The sequence below is a fragment of the Oryctolagus cuniculus genome, chromosome 6 (genome assembly GCF_051225735.1).
Source record: "Oryctolagus cuniculus isolate XC-2025 breed Fujian yellow rabbit chromosome 6, ASM5122573v1, whole genome shotgun sequence".
In the NCBI taxonomy this organism is placed as follows: domain Eukaryota; kingdom Metazoa; phylum Chordata; class Mammalia; order Lagomorpha; family Leporidae; genus Oryctolagus; species Oryctolagus cuniculus.
The window spans coordinates 55,377,002-55,399,019 of NC_142872.1; the positions used below are offsets into that span (position 1 = coordinate 55,377,002).

Consider the following 22,018-nt stretch of genomic DNA (forward strand, 5'->3'; position numbering starts at 1 on the left):
GGGCCCAAGGACTAGGACCATCTTCTACTACTTTCCCAGGCCATAGCAGAAGGCTGGATTGGAAGTAGAGCAACTGGGACTCGAACCAGGGCTCATATGGGATGCTGGCATTGCAGGCGGCAGCTTTACCTACTGTGGCACAGTGCTGGCCCCTTGACTAGTATTAATATTAGAACCCCTCCCTGATAGGACTGTGGCAGTATCAGAGAAAAGAACTGCATAAAGTTTTATTTTTAAATGTTTATTTATTTATTTTACTTGAAAGGCAGAGCAACAGAGAAAGAGACATAGGACTCAGATCTTTCATTTGCTAATTCATTTCATGAATGCCCCCAAAAGCCTGGGCTGAACCAGACCAAACCTAGGAGCCAGAAACTCCATCTAGGTCTGCTATGTGTGTGGCAGGGTCCAAGCACTTGAATTATTGTCCATTGCCTCTCAGGATGCATTAACAGGAAGCTGGATCTGAAGTAGAGGAGCTGAGTCTTGTAATAAACTCTGATATGGGATACAAGAAATCCAAGCAGTGACTTAACCTGCTGTGCCACCATATGTGCCCCTGATCTACCATTTATGATTTTTGATGTTTGTAACATCAAGACCTGTTTTTATTTTTTCATGATTTTATCTCTCAAAAAATAATTGGATATATTCTTGAACTTGACTAAAAGGTAAAGTAGGGTTTTTATGCTTTTCATCTTTACTATATCCCTTGCCCCAGTCTCTGCATAAAAAAGGTGCCTAAAACATATCTGTTACCTGTCTCAATAAGTTTCCTTCCAGTTTATTTACTGCATGGTAGGCCTGGAATTCTGAGGTGTGACTACTTCTAATAGGTAGTACACACCTGTTTTGACCCAGGTGCGTATGAGCTGTGATGGCGAGAACTTACGTTGGGACCTCTTTTTGATGTTGTACCCTACCTACATAAAACAACAGACAAGGCTGAGTTTCCTTATTGTTATTTCTACCTTTATAAACCCAATTTTTCTGCTTCCCTCTTCTCTGCTACAGCAGAATGACAGAATACTGAAGAGAAATTATTCATTCAAGCGCTTCCTTTGCAATAATTATTTTGAGTCCTTAAATCCTGACCTATACCTGTTGGGGGTCCCAGATGGGCCAGGCTACCTGTGTAGATAATTGGAAGGCTCCTCTGGGTACTGCGTTTTCCATCACAACTTATAATGTCTTTGTAAAAGTGAACAAACTTTGTGGACTGAAGGAAGCAAAGATGATTATTATGACCAGGAGCTTGTTGGAACCCTTTTTTTTTTTTTTTTTTTTTTTTGGTGTGTGCACATCATACTTGTCTGCCTAAGTTAATGCAAGAAGAGTGAAGACTTGCTACTTATCATTTTAATACACTTGATTTTCCCAAGAGGAAATTCTCGTTTGTCTCATGATGGTTTGTGTGTGTGTGTGTGTATGTGTGTGTGTGTGGTATTTAAGTTGTCCAAATGATAAATAGTGCCCTAGGTAAGTTGCAAGTTGTATATGTGAGAAAAAGTAATACTGTATTGAAAAGTTTCAGATAAAGTAGAATCCAATTTTGTTTTGAAAGGCCGTGATGAATGTTAACCACTTTTTTACTGAAATTCTGTTCAGACGCATCTTAATCTTTTTGAATGATCCATTTGTGATTTTTAACATAAAATATACAATAATGTAGAGAAATTCTGTTATTAATGATGTTTGGGAGACTGATTTGTTCTTGATTTCCTTTTCCCACCCCCTTGATAGAAAGAGGGCTGAGAGTACAAAGCTGCAATGTGAACTGGGTTTTGTTTTGTTTTTTCCTTTGTCACTAGAGTTCTGCAACTGAGAAAATTATTTCCCTGGTTTTCTTAAAATGAATTGCTGTGTATTTCATTCAAAGCAACAATAACAGAAACATACCCTGCATGTAATATGTCTAAACACCCACAAATAAACAGTGATTGAGATTAATGCACCTTCAACTTGGGCTTATTCTTATGCACTTATGTAAGCATGAAGATTTAATTTTCCCCGTCACATGAAGCAAATTTCTCCTCGAATCTGTTGGATTTGTTGTGGGGCTCTCCCTGGTGCCCTTACTTCCCACATTGCTGTTTTGACATATTATTAGCCCTGTTAACTCCTTTTGTGAAATACTGAAAACAATAAGTAAATAGAAGTACCCTGTGACTGAGTTTTATTTTAGGCCCAATGTGTATATTATAGGTGACTTTGCACTTTATTTTCACGAATTTATTTCTATTGTCTGTATTTAGGGTAAATAATATGTTTGATGGACATTTAATCTTTACATCAGCCAAGTAAAATTAACATACAGATCACCTTCCACAGTTAACTTTTCTTTTTTGTGATAACAGCACCTGAAATCTACTTGTTTAGCACATATTCAGGATATAAGACAGCATTATCAACAGTAGTCACCAAGCTGAACATGAAACACAGATTTACTCATTCTACACAGTAGGAAGTTTGTGCCTTTGACCTATTTCTCCCCATTTTCTCCTCATTCCTGTACCTGATAACCATTATTCTGCTACTCTGTTTCTATATATTTAATTTTCTTATATTCTACTTGTAAATGAAATCATGTAGTATTTTTTGAATTGACTTATGTTCCTTTGGTAAACCATCCTCCATGTTGTCACAAATTGCATTATCTCTTTTTTAAGGCTGAATAATATTCTGTTTTATATATTATACCATTATTTCTTTTGTACTCTTTCACTGATGGAAACTTAAGTTGTTTGCCTCTGTTGGCTACTGTGAATAATGCTGCATTGAACATAGGTATGCAGATGTCACCTTGAGCGGCTGATTTAAGATAGTGTGATGATTTTTTATGTCTGTTTTTAAACTTTTTTAATTTATGCTATGTTTGAGATGTAGTAATTGTATTTCTTAAATTTTAAATTTGCCCTGAGGTATGTTCACATCACAGGTGATACTTGAAAGCTTATGTTATAAATAATTTTACGTTCAGGCAGCCACTGGTAATGCCATTTGCTTTTGTAAGCTTTAAAATAATAAACATGACAAGAGTCAAGCTAACTTATGTGATTAAAAATGGATCTCATCTCCAGCATGGAATCCTTTTTTGTCAGTTTCTTAGACATCAGACTTGAAATATGGGAGTCTTTTTATTTGTTACTCTTCCTCTGCCATACCATACATTCAATTCGTTGCTAAGTCCTGTATGGTCTACTTCTTTACTCTCTCCCCTTCATGCTGTCTTTTCTTGTCATTCTGACTGCCATTGTCTAATGAAAGGCCTATACTTCCTTCGGCTTCAGGAGTCTGTCCTTGTGCTTTGCTATCTATGGTCTTTGCCAGTTCTAAACTCTTAGGCACAGGTGACAGGTGGCTCAGATCTGGTAAATCTCTAAACATTCAGAGACTCTCAGTATACATTCAATCCATAGAAAATTCCAGGTGATATTCTTTTGGTGAGTCTCTCTCCTTATTTTCTAGACTGATCTTCTAGAATACTCTGTAAAAAAACTTGAAATCCTAGCCTGACATAGTTTTCTCTGATTTTTTTTTTTTTTGTACTGAGGTCTTTTTTACTTTTACTTCTTTTTATACAGTTGATGCTTTGTGACTGAGCAGAGCCTTTTACCTTCTGTGAAGTATACCTTGAGCCACCAACCAGGTAGGAGCACCTCCCTGCTTTCTAAACTCACTGAGCTGTATCTACCCTTATGCTTTACTTTCTTACTGGGTTGTGCATTTCAGTAACTTTAAAGAAATAAACTATTTATTAAATGTGGATTATATGAGATCTGTCCTAGAGGTTTCAACGTTTTCTCATTGCTTCCTGTGTCATCTTTGAAAAGTGTGTGCAGATGTAGCTCAGAGAGCAGCATTAACCCAATGCTCCCAGGTAGCAAAGAGGTACCCTGTTCCAGAACCTCGTGTGTGAATTCAATATCTGTGTTCTCAGCTGGGGCCTCAATTACAACAATTTGCATGTGAGATTTCTCTGTTGTATTTTATGTCTCTTGAAGGAAGCACTTACTCTTACTCATAATTATATCTTCCCTTTAGGATACTTTATATTTAGTCTTATTCCTTCCTGAAACTGCTTTAAAATTTAAAATTTTAAATTTTTAAAATCAGTTTAATTAATGGGAAGAAAATAATTCTTACTAAGACAGAACATTGAGCAGTCCCTCTGTGGTCCTTTTGCTCAATCTGGCAAGGGAACTTGGATAAAAGATTTATGTTTAATTCTGTGCCTTTTCACTTTGAGAGGCCATGGGTATCTTGACCTAAGAATTTTATCTGAGATGGGGCTAAGAAAAACTGCAATGTCAAAGGTTTTCAAGTTATTAGTTTTGCTCAGGGGGTTGACCCAGGGTAGCTGGCTCTTTAGTTAATCATGTTAATGACTCTGTTAGTTTTAAAAAACAAGAACCAGGTGTAGTATAGTCAGGGGAAATTGAGACAAGGGAGAAGCAAATTTCTTTTACAAGATAAAGTTAGGTGTTTTTTTTCCCTCTAGTTTTGTATGGTAACCTAAAGGATTTAATGGATGCTGTCTGTGGTTAATGGATAGTCATTAGGTAGTATGGCATCATAGGAGGCATGTGTACACTTAAGTGCTAAAGTCTTAGAATAAGGTTGGATCCCCAAAATGGAAATCCAATAATTTTACCAAAATCCAAGTCTTCTTTTTTAAGTAGCTCCTTTGGGAATGGAGAAGGATGACAGGAAAGGTGCCTCCACTTGTTGGAATCCAAAATGCCATACCCAAACTAATTTTCAAGTCCTAGAAACTAATTTGCTTAGAGTCAGGAAACCGTTCTCTTCACATCTTTACTTATTTATTGGTTTGTACTGCATAGTAGGTTACCAGACAGAGTTTGTCAGATAATGATGAATCTTGGTTCAGGTAGGACACAGTGAAATAGATTAATGAGAAATGACTTGGTCTTTTCCTACGGGATGTGATAGGTATTGAGGCTCGGAGGGAAGTTCAACTCTGATGAGAGGGATGTTTGATGTGAAGGAAGACCCGGGGCAGCTGGCAGCCCATATTTGTGTCAGGGAACATAGTTGAAATGTAGCCTGAGAGATAATAGGAAGTTGGACAAGAACTTAAATCAGTTGTAGTGTCATAAGGCCTTGTAAGGGGATTTGTTTTACTTATCATTGACTTTGAATAGCAAACTGAGGTCTACCTAATTAAATATAGGTCTCAGTACACTTAATCAAGATGAAAACAGAACTGTAGCAGATACATAACATCCTTAAACACACAGCCTCAGATTTTCAGGGCTGAATAATATCATTGAACCCCTGTTTATGTGAACAAGAACAGCCCAGTCTCATCCCTAGGGCTTTTAACATTTGTTACTACATAGTTGTAATTTTACTTTTAAAAGGACATATGAAAAATTACCAACCTCTAATTTGGAGAGGAGTTGACATATCATTCTCTAAATCCATGTTGTAAGGGAGGGAGCCCATTAATACAAGCTCAGTCCATTACAGTGCTGCATTCCTACAGCTAGAACAGTTGGTGTTTTAGAGTCACAGGTGATGATTTGAAGTTGAATAAATGCTGCATTGATAGGTTGCACGTCAACGTGACACATCCTGAACAGTGCGTGCCCCTCTCTGAACGTCAAGGCCTAAGCCCTCTGGCTTCAGGGTGAATATACATTTGTCTTTCAATGGGGACTTTGTGTCATAAGGCATCCAGGTTTTCTCCAGCTTGATGAAGGCAGCTATAGAACATTGGGGAAGGAAGTGAGTTCCGCATCCTGGATGGGGCTTGTGGTCCACCATAGTTCGTTCTTGCAGTGAGTAAGGATGGAGTGTTAGCATATACAGTGGAGTTAAGCCGGAATGCCCTGCAGAGGCTTGCTATCACAAAGAGTAATACTACTTTATCGATCACTTCCACACTGTCTCCCACCGTTGTGTTAAGCCTGTGGCGAATACAACCTTTACAAAACGAGATCTGGAGATATGACTTATTTTCTAACTTGAACGTGAACTTAAAAAAAAGGATAAAAGCGTGTTTTGTGGGAATGGCGTGGTGTTGACATTTTGCAGCGTAAATGATAAAAATAAGATCAAAGTCAAGTATCTGAACAGAGGCAAAAAGTCACATTGAGACTTGCACACCCACGAGCCACGTGGAAAGTTTGGCCACTTTCTTCCATTTAAAGCAAGCCTTCATTAAATTAATTGTTTTATTGAATGATCCAACTTTTTCTTGTTTCTTTAAGAAAGACAACATTGTTAGCCTACATTTAGACATTAGATGTTCATTTGTGTCTCCAACTTTATGAACAGGAACATTATTTATGTCATTGAGGTTAGGAGAGGTCCTGTCTATTTAAATTGAGACAGGTAGATTGATTTCCCCAGAAATATTGATGACATATAAGCCGTTAGAGTTGGTGACTCTTTTTCGCTTAATAAGGCTTTCCATTATCAAGGAGTATAAAAAAATTAGTAAAGCATTTGCTGAGAGCTGCATGGGAACGTGTTTTTAATTGGCACTGTCCTCATCCTTCCAAGGATAATGGGAAAAAGCTTATACTTCACTGCTTGCATGATTTTTGATTTTACCTTTGTTTGTTACAATGCAGAATTAAGAGGAAAAAAAATGGCCGTGAGGTACCTTTTAAAAAGGCTTTTCCTTTCATTGTACATACTAATAGGATGAGAGAGAAGTAAAAGACAGATTTATTTTTATGTTTAATCAAGTCCAATAATTATTGCATTGTGGTTACTGCTTTGAGCATTACATTTTCAGTAAGTAATTTATCAGCTGCATTCGTTTATATTTTATTTTTTTCTGGGAGGATTAACACAGACTGTGGGATTTGTACATGGCAGGCATGGTTTTCCTTTAGTAAGTAAAGTGTACTGATGTCGCAGGCTTCCTGAGGCCCTCATGAACTTCTGGTTCTATGCTTGTAACTTTCAGTTTTTAGTGCATTTCTTGACCTGAGTTCATTGAGGATCTCTGTATGGCTGGGGGGGGGGGGGTGTCCCAGAACAAGAGGAGGGATCCATGAGTGTGTTTGACTGTACTGCCACTGTTTTAGCTCTGAAAGTGGCAGGGGTCTCAGGCAGCTCCCTTGTCCCCAGCAATCCCAAAGGATTTGTCACCATGAGATTGAAGCAGCATCTTGGAACTGCAATGCCCTGGTAGCCATTTCCTATGGGAAGTTTTGAAATCAGATGAGCTTTCTCCCCAGATGGGAGAATGGGGAGATAAGGCAAGAGAGCAGATATGAATGATGTTTGTGGAAAGGCAGGACTTGGCATAGCTGGAGAAGAGGGTGGCCCAGACCAAGACTAAGTCCTTGCTACCCTTTTACCTGGTGTTTTCACTCTGTCCTCATCACCTTTCATTCTTTCCCAGCTCTTTTCAGACCCATTGCTCATTTGCACATCTTTCCCTGTGCCTCTTTTAATGGAAATTCTTCTTTCTCCCTGGAGAAGGAAATCAGTGGTGCCTAACCTGCCTGGTAGCCTTAGGGATGGTTGGGTTTTGCTGTGAGAAGGCATTTTGATGGCTCCACCCTGGGGTTTCTTAGAGCTGCCTGAGGAGAGTCTTGGAGCAAGTGGGCAGGGACCATCTAGATAGAACCATGGCCTGGGCCTGTGTTTGAAGGATGAATTTCCTGAAAGAGTTTGTAGGAGTGTTGGGCACAACAACATGGTGTTTTAGAACCCGTGAGAGTAAAAATGCTGATGTGGTTTTCCCTAAAATGATGCTATTGATGTTGTTATTTAAAAGGGTTTAATGGCAACCCCTTACCTTTCCTGTTCTTTACCACAATTGCATTTTCTTCCCTCATCCAACTTTGCTTTTTTCCATTTAGTCTTCCTTCCTTCATTCGTTCTTTTAGATCAGCCCAAGTGTTTGCAGTTTAAAACTGGATTCCTAAAAAGCAAATTGTGTATGCAAGAGTGTGAGTTTTACTAGTCATATATCCTATCTTAAGGTAGGATAACAGGGATAACACACCATGGGGTTCTATAAAGCATACAGTATCCAAATATACATTTGACTTAGCAGGGATAAAAGAAATATTGTTGCATGGTATATAAGATAACTCAATAAATTCCTACTTGTTTATGTAAAATATATTAATAAAAATGTTAGATTTTCATATAGGCATTTCTGGATATAATACAAATTAGTAGATATGTTAGTTTCAGTGGAGTGGTGGCCAAATATGTTCCAGTAATTTTTCAGTATAAAACAGAACCTGTAACAGTATGTAGTCCTCCCATTTTTGTTTTGTTGTGAAACTTAAGAAATCAGCGTTTTTTATTGAGACTTTAGATTTCTTAAGAAGGGATTTAAAATTAAGACACCTTTCTTTACCATTTGTATTCATAGAATTTCTAGGGATAGTCCCTGTTTATTTCTTTTTTGTTAACCTGTAATTTTATTTTAAGAAATTGAATTGTTTTGAAACATTGTATTAGAATTAAAATCTTGGAGAATTTTTTTTATTGTAGCAAGGTATTTTTTTCTCCAGAAACATTTTATTTAAGAAATACAAACTTCATACCTACCATAATTACAACTTTAGGAACATGGTGATTCTTCCCACTGTACCTGCCCTCCCACCCACTCTCCCAGTCCTCTTCCTCCTCCTTCTCCTATACCTATTCTTATTTTTTACTAAGATCTATTTTCAATTAACTTTATACACATATGATTATCTCTGTTAAGTAAACTGTTCAACAAATAGTATAAAAAAAAACTTCCTCAACAGTCAAGAGAAGGGCTTTTCAAAGTAATTGCTTCTCAGAGTGTCAATTTCACTTCTATAGATTGCCTTTTAGGCACTCTATTAGTTATCACAGGTCAAGGGGAACGAACCTAAGACATTTGTCCTTTTGGTACTGACTTATTTCACTAAGTATGAGGTTTTCCAGTCTCCTCTATTTTGTTACAAACAGTCATATTTTACGTTTTTTTTTTTCCCTGCGGTGTATTCCATGTGTACATATTCCCATAATTTATTTTTTTTAATTTATTTACTTATGGCCGGCGCCATGGCTCAATAGGCTAATCCTCTGCCTTGCGGCGCCGGCACACCGGGTTCTAGTCCCAGTCGGCATGCCGGATTCTGTCCTGGTTGCCCCTCTTCCAGGCCAGCTCTCTGCTATGGCCCGGGAGTGCAGTGGAGGATGGCCCAAGTGCTTGGGCCCTGCACCTGCATGGGAGACCAGGAGAAGCACCGGGCTCCTGGCTTCGGATCAGCGCGATCCGCCGGCTGCAGCGGCCATTGGAGCATGAACCAACGGCAAAGGAAGACCTTTCTCTCTGTCTCTCTCTCTCTCTCACTGCCCACTCTGCCTGTCCAAAAAAAAAAAAAAAAAGATTTATTTACTTATTTAAAGTGAGAGTTACACAGAGAGAGAAGAAAAGGCAGAGAGAGAGAGAGAGAGAGAGAGGTCTTCATCTGCTGGTTCACTCCCTAGCTCACCACAACAGCTGGAGCTGCACCGATCCAAAGCCAGGAGGCAGGAGCTTCTTCTGGCTTTCCCACATGGTTGCAGGGGCCCAAGGACTTATTCTACTGCCTTCCCAGGCCATAGCAGAGAGCTGGATCAGAAGTCGAACAGCCGGGACTCAAATGGTGCCCACATGGGATGCTGGCACTGCAGGCAGCGGTTTTACCTGCTATGCCACAGTGCTGGCCCCTCCCCATAATTTATTTATCCAGTATTCAGTTGATGGGCATTTGGATTGATTCCATTACTTGGGTATTGTGAATTGAGCTGCAATAAACATGAGGGTGCAGATAACTCTTTTATATACTGATTTCATTTCCCTTGGGTAAATTCCCAGAAGTGGGATGGCTGGGTCATATGGTAGGGTATATTCAAGTTTCTGAGGTATCGCCATAGTGTCTTCCACAGTGGCTGTACTAGTTTACATTCCCACCAACAGTGGATTAGGGTACCTTTCCCCCCACATCCTTGCCAACATTTGTTGTTTGTTGATTTCTGAATGAAAGCCATTCCAATGGGGTTGAGGTGAAACCTCATTGTGGTTTTGATTTGCAATTCCCTGATGGCTAGTGATCCTGAACATGTTTTCATGTACCTATTGGCAATTTGGATTTCCTCTTTTGAAAATGCCTGTTTAAGTCCTTTGTCCATTTTTTAACTAGGTTGTTTGTTTTGTTGTTATTGAGTTTCTTTATATATTCCAGTTATTAATCCTTTATCAGTTGCATAGCTTGCAAATAATTTCTCCCATTCTGTCGGTTGCCTCTTCATTCCCTGTTTATTTCTAAAAGCAGGAAAACTTACTTATAAGTAGCAGATTTTATTTAGGTTTAATCTGTAATGGAATTTAAATTGAGGAAGATTTTGAATTTCTGATAACTAACAATCCCTATCAAGTTCAGAATGCAGATCTAATTTGTTTCTTTGTCAAAATTTAACTACAGTACCAAAACATTTCAGGTAAATAGTATTTCACCATTTGTTAGTTGGATGTTTAAATGGAAAATAGGATTGTTAAATGTATTGATTTGCATTTTAAAAGAATACTTGCAGAGGGAAGTCCTGTTAATATCTGTATATTTGTAGTGATTTTTTTTCTAAATCCAATTGCATTAATGTGAAATTATTCTTCAGATGGGCTGCTACAGCAGTTCAATACATTTTTTAAAATTAAGCAAATGGTTCTTATTTTCTTGAAAGACTTTGATTACATTCTTGAGCCCTGTTATATTTTCATTTGCAATTTCATTTTTTTCTTCTGTTTTCTACTAAATCTCTCTGTATCCTTGAGTTTAACAGCCATGGATGCAACCAACCATGGATAACACAATTAAAAAAAAAAAAACTGTACTGAACATGCGTGGATATTTTTGTCATTATTAGCTTAATAAAATATAATAACTACATAACACATTGTATTAGGTATTATAAATCATCTAGAAATGATTTAAACAGGAAGTTGTACACAGGTCTCATGCAGATATTTACTGTTTTATATATTTTAGCTACAGAGTTTGGTATCCACAAAGGTGCCTTGAACCAATACCCTGTTGGTAGGGAGCTTGACTATTTTATTTTATGACTAAGAAAATCTGTTTGTATTTTATGACTAATTAAATCTGTTCTTACATTTCTAAAACATTTTGTAAACTATTATATTATTATTTTCATAATCTTAGAAAATTTTAAAATAAAACAAAATACAAAATTCCGATTCTCTGTTTTCTTTTTTTGCTCTCAGAATAAACTGTCAGAAAAGTAACTTTTTCTTTTTAAGGAAAGTCATGGGAATGAAGAGAATTTCCACGAGCCTACAAATTTGCCACCATTATAACACGGTGATCCTGAGTCTATACTTCTTCTGTTATTTTTACAGAAACCCTCCCCAAATTAATAGTAAAGATAATCTCAGACTGTTTTGAGGTTAGAATTACTTAGGTGAGATCTTAAGCAATATAAGCATTTCTTATGAACATGAATGCATTTTTTACATATTACAAATAATTTTAAAGCTGTAATGTTGGGTTTAAAGTCAAGAAGAGATGCCAGCAGTAAAGTGTTCCTCTGTTCTGGCTTCTTTCCCCTTAGGTCTTCATTTTAGCACCTCTGTTCCTTTCACAGAAATTCAAACAAAGAAAACTAACGTTATTTGTACCATTTAGGAAAGGCTGCATTTAAAGGCCCATTATGCTATTTCTTGCTGTGATTTTCTGTGAATCATCTCTCATTTTATTCAGACACATGATTAGAAGTGCTGATACAGAAGGTCAAGCATGAAAATGATGCTTTTCATGATAGATCCAGCTACATAGAACTGATATTTATATTGGACCAGTTGTCCGATATCCAGGTTTAAGGAAATCATCTCCCCTCAATTTCCTGATGTGCAGCTCAGATGGGTATAAAATATTTGTTAGTAAAACATATGTTTAAATCACAGTTGTCCTGTTACCAACATATTGTATTTACATAGTCAAGAGCTAATAGCATGTTAAACATCTTCTTTTATCAACTAAATGATGCATTAACTATTTTTCTCAATTTTGATCATTCACGCAGCCCTTTCATGGTCTTTGAATGTGTCTATTCACCTAGAATCAGGGCAGTGCTCAGAATCCAGAAAATATTTGTTGAATAAAGGTACTATGTTTGGTTTCTTAAACACAGATTCATATGTTTGATTTCCCCTTTGTGGACACCCTTTCTTCTTCTGACAAGTAAGAAATCATCTCAATGATTTCAAAGATGTTTGCTAGCCTTCTGATTCTGTGATTTTGTATTATAGGTATTTTATATATAAGTGACTCACAGAAAAGGAACCATTTGAGCCATAAAGAAAAATAGCCACTTAACTGAATTTTTTAAAATTTATTTAATTTGAAAGGCAGAGTTAAAGAGAGAGACAGAGACAGAGAGAGCTCTTCCATCCACTGGTTTACTCCCTAAAAGGCCACAATAGCCAGGGTTGTACCAAGCCAAAGCTGGGAGCCTGGAGTTTCATCCAGGTCTCCCATATGGGTGCAAGGTCCTAAGCACTTGAGCCATCTTCCCCTGCTTTTCCAGGCCCATTAGCCGGGGGCTGGATTCAAAGTGGAGCGGCCAAGTCTCAAACCAACACCTGTATGTGATGCTGGCATCACAGGTGGTGGCTTTACCCACTACACCATAGTGCCAGCCATACTCACTGAACTTTTAAGACATGTTTCAGATGTTGATTTCAAAAATGACAGTGTTGCATTATAAATAACTTATCCTAGCTAGTTTTGCAAATCATTTATTAAGTACACATCTAATCTTATAATTTGGTAATTTTCCTTCTGGCTTATAAGGACAATGTTTTCTCATATTTACTTTTTGTCCATAAGTACGCATACCTTCAAAAGCCTGTATACTCAGAAAAATGCTATTTTTAGACCCATTTTTGGCCACTCAACCTGTGTGCACAAAACTCATTCAGAAGAACAGATTACTTGGTATTTCCAAGAAGAATTACACTAATTCCTATTGTTGAGATATGTTCTTTGAGGATGTCCGAGAAAATGAATTCTTAGTTCTAAATATATTTTTGAAGTGAAACACAAGCAGGAGAGCAAGAAGTAAGGAAGCGAAGCTGATGTTGTCCTTAACTCAGAGTAGATAATTTCCTTTCTTGCCCTCGTTGCGGAAACCGAGGTCTACATTTTTCCTGTGGCCTTGGCTTGTTAACATGCAAACAAATGGTTAGCATTTATATAGCACCTGCTAGTTAAGGTAGGAAAGTGGAAAAGAAATACTGCAATTTTCATTTATAAATAATACATCAACTTAGTGATGGTAACAAGTTTCTGTTTATTTCTTGGCTGGGGCAGGGAAGAGAAGTGTCTTTCTCCTACTATATTTCAGTGTCACGTAGGAGCACTTAGAGGGCCTTCCTTGATGGTAATCACCATCCATTTGCAAGGGGTGGGGAATAGTGCTTGCCTGACACTTGTGTGTGTGCATTCTAATGAATCCTCCTGATTGGTGCCTCACTCTATATATTAGAAGTTTCCCTCAGCTGGCCTACCCAAGAAATGCAAACCATCTTACCTCTGCAGGTCCTCATCCCATCTGTGCTCTCTGACATAACATTGCTTTACAGCTCTCAGATCATCTTTTGGTGACATCTGCCACGATCCATTTCAGAAAGGCACAGAACAGTATAAAGGAGAGAATGCAGGTTTTTGAGCCACAATCTGTAAGACAAGATGCAGCAGAAAACTCCTCACCTTGGTTTTCTTAACTCTTTAGTGGGAACAATAGCCTAACAAGACTGGGAGGAGCCAAGAATATCATGCTTATAAAAAGATCTGTGTGCTCCTTGGACTTACCCCTGATGGTAGAGCTGGAAACATGCCAGGGGATTCCAATTCAATCTCATCAAGGGCACCATGGCACCCAGCATCCCATGTGGGTGCCAGTCCTTGTCCCAGTTGCTCTTCTTCCAGTCCAGCTCTCTGCTGTGGCCTGGGAAAGCAGTGGAGGATGGCCCAAGTGCTTGGGCCCTGCACCCGCTTGGGAGACCAGGAAGAGGCTCCTGGCTCCTGGCTTCGGATTGGCGTAGCTCCGGCCATTGCGGCCATTTGAAGAGTCAATCATCGGATCGAAGACCTCTCTCACTGTCTGTAACTCTGCCTGTCAAATAAATAAATAAACAAACAAACCAACAACCCCAACTAGGTGTCATGTACGAGTCTTGTTAAAGTGATTAGTTTAAGTTCCTAGTTGATCAAAAAGATAGGATTAAGTGTCAAAGGGATTACATAAATAAGACCAGTGTCTGCAAAAATAATTGATAGAATTATAAAGGAGAGAATGATCCTACATGGGAAGTGGGATACACAGCAGACTCAGAATGGCAGCACTCTGGCCTCAAAATCAGCCCTTGGGGCATTCAGATCTGGCTAGAAAGCCCATGAGAGTTTTACAAGCATGGAAAGCCAAGACACTGTGGCCAAAAAGAAGACCTACATGGGGGATCTCTGTGAGTGAGATCCCAGTGGAAAGAACGAGCCATCAAAGAAGGAGGTACCTTTCTCTGAAGGAAGGAGAGAACTTCCACTTTGATTATGGACTTTTCTAAATAAGATCGGAGTTGGTGAGCTCAAGAGGCTTCCATAGCCTTGGCAGCTCATGACAAGAGCCTAGGGTGATTACTGACACCATAAACAAGAGTGTCAATTGATAAGTCAACTACAGGAGTCACTGTGCACTTACTCCCCATAGAGTGAGGTGGACACTATGGGATCTCTGTCCTTAATGTGTTGTACTATGCGAATTAACGGTGAAACTACTACTCAAACAGTACTCTGTGCTTTGTGTGTCTGTGTGGGTGCAGTCTGTTGAAATCTTCACTTAGTATATACTAAGTTGATCTTCTATATATAAAGATGATTGAAAGTGAATTTTGTTGAAGGATGGGATGGGAGAGTGAGTGGGAGATGGGGTGGCTGCAGGTGGGAGGGAGGTTATGAGGGGAAAAGCCGCTGTGATTCAGAAGTTGTACTTTGGAAATTTATATTTATTAAATAAAAATTGAAAAAAAAATCTGAGTGCTCTCTAACTAGCTAAGCATGCATGCCAAGCAATGAAAAATTTAAACACACTGCATAACATGTATATTTAAATATGAATTAAATACCTGTTAAACTGTAGTAATATAGCATGATTACTTTTAAATAAAAATGATTGCTTTTCTTAAAAATGAAATTACGCAGTAATAATGAATAGTAGTTCTCATATTTTCTTCCCCCTGACAACACTGAATTTTCTTGCTCCCCCATCCTGAACCACGCAGTCTGCTTTGGAGATCACTACTCTAAGTGCTTTGTTAAATGCATGGTACAATTGATGTGGTTGTTACTAGTAGCATGACTTCAGCCCCAGCTTCAGCCACTTTGGTAATTCTGTCGGAATAAATAACTTCAGGCCCACTCTGCTAGCACCCTAAAGAGAATTCAAGCATGTATTCTGCAGGTGAGACATTAGATTAATACAGATTCAAACAAAAAGGGATGCCGGTTCCTTCTGAGTTTTTATTCTGTCTGAATATTATTAAAATCTGGTACTGTCTGTAAAAATAATAACTGATATTTGGGTAGTACCTAATAGTCTGCAAATCTTTTTCAGACATTTTAACTCATTTAATCTTCCCAAACTCCCTATTAGCTGGGAAAACTCAATATACTCATACTGTAGACAATGAAGTGAAGCTTCTTCACTTTATAAGATCTCTATCTTTAGCACCCATGGAAAAGGTGCTTCCTGGGGCATCTCATGTCTACCCACATGGATCATGGAAACTTTCAGATAGAAGGATCATAATCAGAAATAGTAGTTGTGAGTTTCCTAATAGGGTAGCAAATTGAGTCAGGCAGTATGTATAAGTTCCCTGCTTCCCTTTACTCCTCTGTGATGGTGAATTTTAGGTGCCAACTTGGCTGGGCTACGAGATGCCTGTGTGTCTGGGTGTGTCCATGAGTGTTTCAGGAATAGCATAACCTTTGGCCAGTCGGATAAAGATTCTACTCTGGCCACTGTCATCAAGTCTCTAGAGCCTCCAAGTAGAGCAGAAAGGCAGGGGAAAGTGGATTTACTCCTCCTCGTGAGCTGGGACATTATCTTCTGCTGTCCTCAGGCATCAGAGTTTCCGGTTTTCAGTCCTTTTGGCTGTGGGACTCAAACCAGTGCTGTCCTTCACAGTGCCACCCAAGTCTCTGGCTTTAGATCCAGACTGAATTATGTTGAGTTTTATCACCAGCTTTCCTCAGTCTCCAACTTGAAGACAACAGAGAGTAGCATTTCTTGGCTTCCTTAATCACATGAAGCAATTTCCATAATATTCATTCATTCCCTCCCTCCCCCCACCCCGTCTTCCATTGGTTCCCTTTCTCTGTAAACCTCTGACTCATAAACCCACATTTCAGTGTCACATTGAATGAAGCCTTGGGGAAAGTAGGGGCAGTAATGAGGACTCCAGTTTTTTGGTATTTTTGTTTGTTTGCTCTCTATAACCCATTAACATACTGGTTTTTCTCCTGCATCTTGAATGTAAGAATCTGTTGACTTGGGGAATTCATGGCACTGGTGGGATATTATAAGTAACCAAAAATAGACTATAATATTGATGTCTTCTACAGTGATTCTTCTTTTTAAATATAATCCCTGAAATAATATGCATATGTGGAACATGGGTAAACCTGGACCTTTCTGGAGAGAGAATTCCATATTCACCAGATTCTAGAAGGCATTTATGACCCTACGCAGTCACTGTCTTAGATTACAAGTTCTTTCATGAGATTCCTGCCTATCCAGTCTTAAGTAAACCTTGTGATGGAAAACCACACAAAGGCATGTATAGACAAGAATATCATTGGGCTGTGTCTCTTGAAGATCATTGCTTGGCTATAGCTTCTTAGAAAAATGACACGTTTTCCGATTAACCATCAAACTCATGGTTCTGATTAACCATGCTCCTCTGGCGGCTCTCAGAAACCTTCAGTGTGTCTTTGAGAGGGCAGGAGACAAAGGCGCTCTCACTCCAGATTTGAGGGTTTTGTTATCCTAACACCTATGTTCTCACCTAAGCTTTGTACACACAAAACTGCTACCTGCTGTTCTGCCTGAAACCACACTGATTTCTCTGAATATCTGCAGGTCCCTTTGGTGGTGGCAGGGGGAGGTTTTTAGCTGAACATTGGATGATGTGTGGCCTTTTTCAGCTTTATGGTTTAGGGCATTTATAATTTGGGGTAGAAAGGATAAAACACTGAACAGAGTGGAATTCAGCAAATGGCCCCGAGTGTGGCTTTTATGATTACAAGTTCAATCAGCCCTTTTAAAGATTTACTCCCCCCTCCTCGTGAATTTCACTTTGAACATCTGTTTGAAGAGGAATTTCTACTTGGTTGAATAATACTCACTAAAATATTTCAACAGAGCGAGAAAATAAGACAAAATAATAAAAAGAGTATTAGCCATGAATTAATACAGATGTAGTACCTGAAATACACTGCATTTGAAAGACGTTTTCCTGAACTTCAACACCTAGGCTTCAATTCGAGTTTGGGGTGGAAAAACTGGAAAAGGAGTGAAGAAAATTATTTCGAGTGTAAATCAGATAAAACAACAGTGTCCCATCCTGCGAGGCTTTCCGAGGGGAAGAAAGAATCAGGTGTTAGAACAAATGAAGCTGCTAAAGTGGGTCGGTATGAAAGCATGCCTGGAGGAGTTTGACAAGTTTCCCTTTGGGAGACCAAATTTGGAAACAGCCCTTGGGACAATGTGGAGTTGGCTTCTGTGTCACTCATCACAAAAAGCGTGGGTCTTCACAGGCTGATGAGCTGAATGTGGGGCATAGCAGTGTGTCCTGTGTGGGGGAATAACCAGTAGCAAAAAGAAACCTGTAATCCAAATGGATGATCCCACTCCTGCCTGGAGATTGAGTTGCAGAATTAGACAGATTGGGACTAGAAAGTCCAGTTGTGGGACTGGTGCTGTGGTGCAGAGGGTTAAAGCCCTGGTCCTGCAAGGCCAGCATCCCATATGGGTGCCAGTTCAGGAATAGTTATCTGCTCTACTTCCGATCCCATTCCCTGCTGATGTACCTGAGAAAGCAGCAGAAGATGGCCTAAGTCCTTGGGCCCCTGCACCAACTGGGAGACTAGGAAGAAGCTCCTGGCTCCTGGCTTCAGATAGGCTCAGCACCAGCTGTTGAGGCCATTTGAAGAATGAATCAAAGGATGGAACCCCTCCCCCCTTCACATAAGTAAAATAAAACTGCACAGAATAGCTGCATTGTGCACAAAAGACATTGTTTCTTTGAAGGGTTGAGTGTCGTTCTCAATCTTAGAACATTGTGTTTGAATGCTTCTAGCACAGCTTTCTGTTGAGCCAATCCTCAGGTCTGTTTCTGTTCCTGTTGTTGGACCATAAATGAGTGCTTCAGTCTGCCAACCATCTCTTGTAATACTTGGTTGTCATTCAGTTGGGCTTTCTTAATTTATATAAAAAGATTTATTTATTTATTTTTTTTTTTTGACAGGCAGAATGTACAGTGAGAGAGAGAGACAGAGAGAAAGGTCTTCCTTTGCCGTTGGTTTACCCCCCCCCCCAATGGCCACCGTGGCCAGCACGCTGCAGCCGGTGCACTGCGCTGATCCGAAGCCAGGAGCCAGGTGCTTCTCCTGGTCTCCCATGCAGGTGCAGGGCCCAAGCACTTGGGCCATCCTCCACTGCACTCCCGGGCCATAACAGAGAGCTGGCCTGGAAGAGGGGCAACCGGGACAGAATCTGGCACCCCAACTGGGACTAGAACCCGGTGTGCTGGCACTACAGGTGGAGGATTAGCCTATTGAGCCGTGGCACCGGCCTTAAAAAGATTTAATTATTTATCTGAAAGTCAGAGAGAGAGGTCTTCCATCCGCTGGTTCACTCCCCAATCAGCCGCAATGGCTGAAGCTGCGCAGATCCGAAGCCAGGAGCCAGGAGCTTCTTCATGGTTTCCCATATGGGTGCAGGGGCCCAAGGACTTGGGCCATCTTCTACTGCTTTCCCAGGCCATAGCAAAGAGCTGGATTGGAAGTAGAGCACCCAAACCGGCACCCTTATGGGATGCCAGCACTGCAGGTGGCGGCTTTACCCGCTATGCCGCAGAGCCAGCCAGTTGGGTTTTCTTAGTCTCACTTTCGTCAGGGTTATAAGTACAGAGAAGCTGGCGTAACTTCTCTTTGTTTTTAAGCAATCTTGAAAGAATCCCAAGACTGATGACTCAATTCTGGTAGATGTCAATGTGCTTCTCTGGCATGTGTCCAAGAAAGTCTGTGAAAATCACTTATTCTGCGTCAGGTTCTTTGTGAATTAACAGAACAGGTTATAATTAGTTATCTTTCAAGTGGTGGGTGGCCAGAATGAGGATGGATGTGGATAATACTGGTCCTCCAAAGGCTGCCTCCTCTTAAGAGCATTGGCCATTCAGCTTCTTTCATGTCACTGCTTAAGGACAGCATTGCTAGCTTTATGGAGGATTCTGTCTTGTGCCTGTTCAGACTTTTGGCTGTCTTGCATCTCAGCTCTGCATGGGGTTAGCGCCCTGAACTTTTCTCCAGATTAACCAAAATAGAACTGGAGTGTTGGGGTGAATGGAAAGAAGGGAATTTTTTTTTTTTTTTATCTATTTTGAGGCTCTAAGTAAGAGGTCAGAGGCAGAAATAACAGTTACCTGGCATCTCCTTCCACTATGTTATGTGACTCCATGGTTCCATCAGCATTAGCCGTGTGGACCTCCTCCTTTCTTTCTCTTTACTTTCTCCAGCTCCTGCCTCCTCCTCCTCCTCTTTTCTGCTGGTGTAAGTTGAATTGAAAAGTTAGCAGCAGTGGATTTCTCATTCATTCTGTGCTCCAGAGAACCCGGCTGTTTTGAATTCACAGCCATCTCCTGCCCTCCGTCCTGTGATGGGGGGGTAGGGGAAAGGAGAATTGCAGCTGCTCTCATTTTCCGTGAACAGGTGAAATACATCCTGTCGTGAATAAAACACCCCAAGCCATAACTTTTGAGGCTATTGCACATTTCTCCCCCTAGCAGAGGCTGCTGTGTTTTGTTACAGCAGCGTGAGGAGTTGCTATTAGAGTGTTATGGAAACCAGGTGTTAGAGCTGATTAGTCACTAATCTTCCATCTCTGGGAGCTTGGCTCCAATCTTCTCTTCATCAGAATCGTTCTGTTGTATTAATTTATTCATCCCAGTTCTAAGAACCTTGTCAAATCAACATGGTGGTCTCTGCTGGGTCCCTAATGCACTATAGCCTAGATCACAAACCTACTGTATGACACATAATTCAGGATAATTGGCAGTTGGTGCCCAAACAGCTCTGTGATTAAATGGGTATGAAGATTGAAATAGCTTCTCACCTATTAGAAGGTGGTCTCGCTAGGCCAATGCTGTTCTTCAGTGAAGGGTACTGCTGATGAAGGCTGCATTACTTTTCCAAGCTTTATATGGCTTGTGATTGATGAGATAGCACTTCTTTTTCCTCTTCATATTTTACCTTTCAAAACACGAAATGAGCCACTTAACTTTATATTTTCCTTTTTTGACTCCATCTAAGGTCTTCATTAGTAAATCCTAATGACTGCTAAAATTATAGGAAACCCTTCACTTAGTATAAAAAGGAAAGAAGCCATTTATTTCTCCTTTCTGTGCTGCTTTTGCAAACACCTCACTTTTGACAACTAATTGTTTAGAATGCCACAAAGCAAAGAGTTTGACAAGGTTTTTAATTTTTGACAAGGAATGTGACCAGCTCTGTGTGCCTTGAAACAATTGTTGCTGATGAAAGTAATTTAGCACAGCCACGAGGAATCTTGAGGTGGTAGGGAAAACCAAATTTACAGTTACTGTGAACATTGTATCCCATGTATGACTGGTTTTTAAAATTATAGAAATAAGGTGGGTTTGAAAATTTCAAAGACAGACATAAGTAAGAAGCTAAAATTCATCAACAATAGCTCTCTGTGTGAGGACATAGTTGGCATTTTTCTTGTGCTTTTGTGTATTTTTTACTTTTTTGCACAATTTTCTGCAATAATTTTTGGCACGATTTTTGTGAGCAACTCAAAGGTGGCTAGTGTTTTTGTTTGGTGGAGGCTTATCCGTTTACTTTTTTATTTCAGTCCATTTTTGAGTTATCTTCTTCTCTTCACCAGTTGTGTAGGAATTCAGGTCTAGGAGAAGTTGGGGGGTGCATGGTGTAGTTCACCTGGTTAAGCTACTACTTATAACTCCTGCATCCTGTTTGGTGTTGGAGTGCTGGTTTGAAGTGCAGCTTCCTGCTAATGCAGAGCCTGGGAGACAGCAGATGTTGGCTCTATTGCTTGGGCCCCTGAATCCACTTAGGAGACCTGGGTGGAATTCGTGGCTCCTGACTTCAGCTTGGTCCAGCCCTGGCAGTTGAAGGCACTTGGGGAGTAAAACTGAAGATAGAATCAACCTTTCTCCTTCCTTCCCTCCTCCTCTCTCTCTCCCTCTCTCTTCCCCTCTCTTCTTCTCTCCCTTGCCCCCTCTGCCCCTCTCTTCCTACCTCCCTCTCCTGTCACTCTGTCTTCCAAGTAGATAAAAAAAAATACATAATGTTAAAAAAAAAAGTCACTCTCTCCACCCTCAGTAAAATGACCAAAGAAAAAAGATAACTACTTGTCCAGAGTTTGGGATAGAAAAGAATGCACTCTTGCAGTCCAAAAAATTGATAAATGAACTGAACCTTTTAGCTAGAAAACTACTTTAGAAACTATTGTAGTTTATAGACTCACTAATGGTCTGAAAGAAACTTTAAATTTTCTATTTATATTTGGTACCCAGTATAGGAAGAAATATCTAAAGTTGTAATATTTGTGAATTTCATTTCCTGAAGCTACAAAATACAATTAAGGATCCAATTTATTATTTGAGTTTATAGCAGTTTTTTGTTTTAATTTGCATACTTCCAAATCACAGCCACCTTAAATA

The 22,018-nt window shown here is 39.6% G+C and overlaps 1 protein-coding gene across 10 annotated transcripts in view; it reads left to right on the forward strand.

Moving 5' to 3' along the window:
• TENM2 (teneurin transmembrane protein 2) overlaps positions 1–22,018 on the forward strand; it is a 1,297,938-nt gene that overhangs the window by 197,438 nt on the left and 1,078,482 nt on the right. For 9 of the 10 annotated variants that reach the window (XM_051844423.3, XM_051844432.3, XM_051844433.3 and 6 more), the window contains exon 3: positions 3,585–3,649. The exons of the other annotated variant lie outside the window; for it this stretch is intronic. The gene's annotated coding sequence lies outside the window, so the exon portion shown is untranslated. The remainder of the gene's footprint in view (positions 1–3,584; positions 3,650–22,018) is intronic. 10 annotated transcript variants of the gene reach the window in all.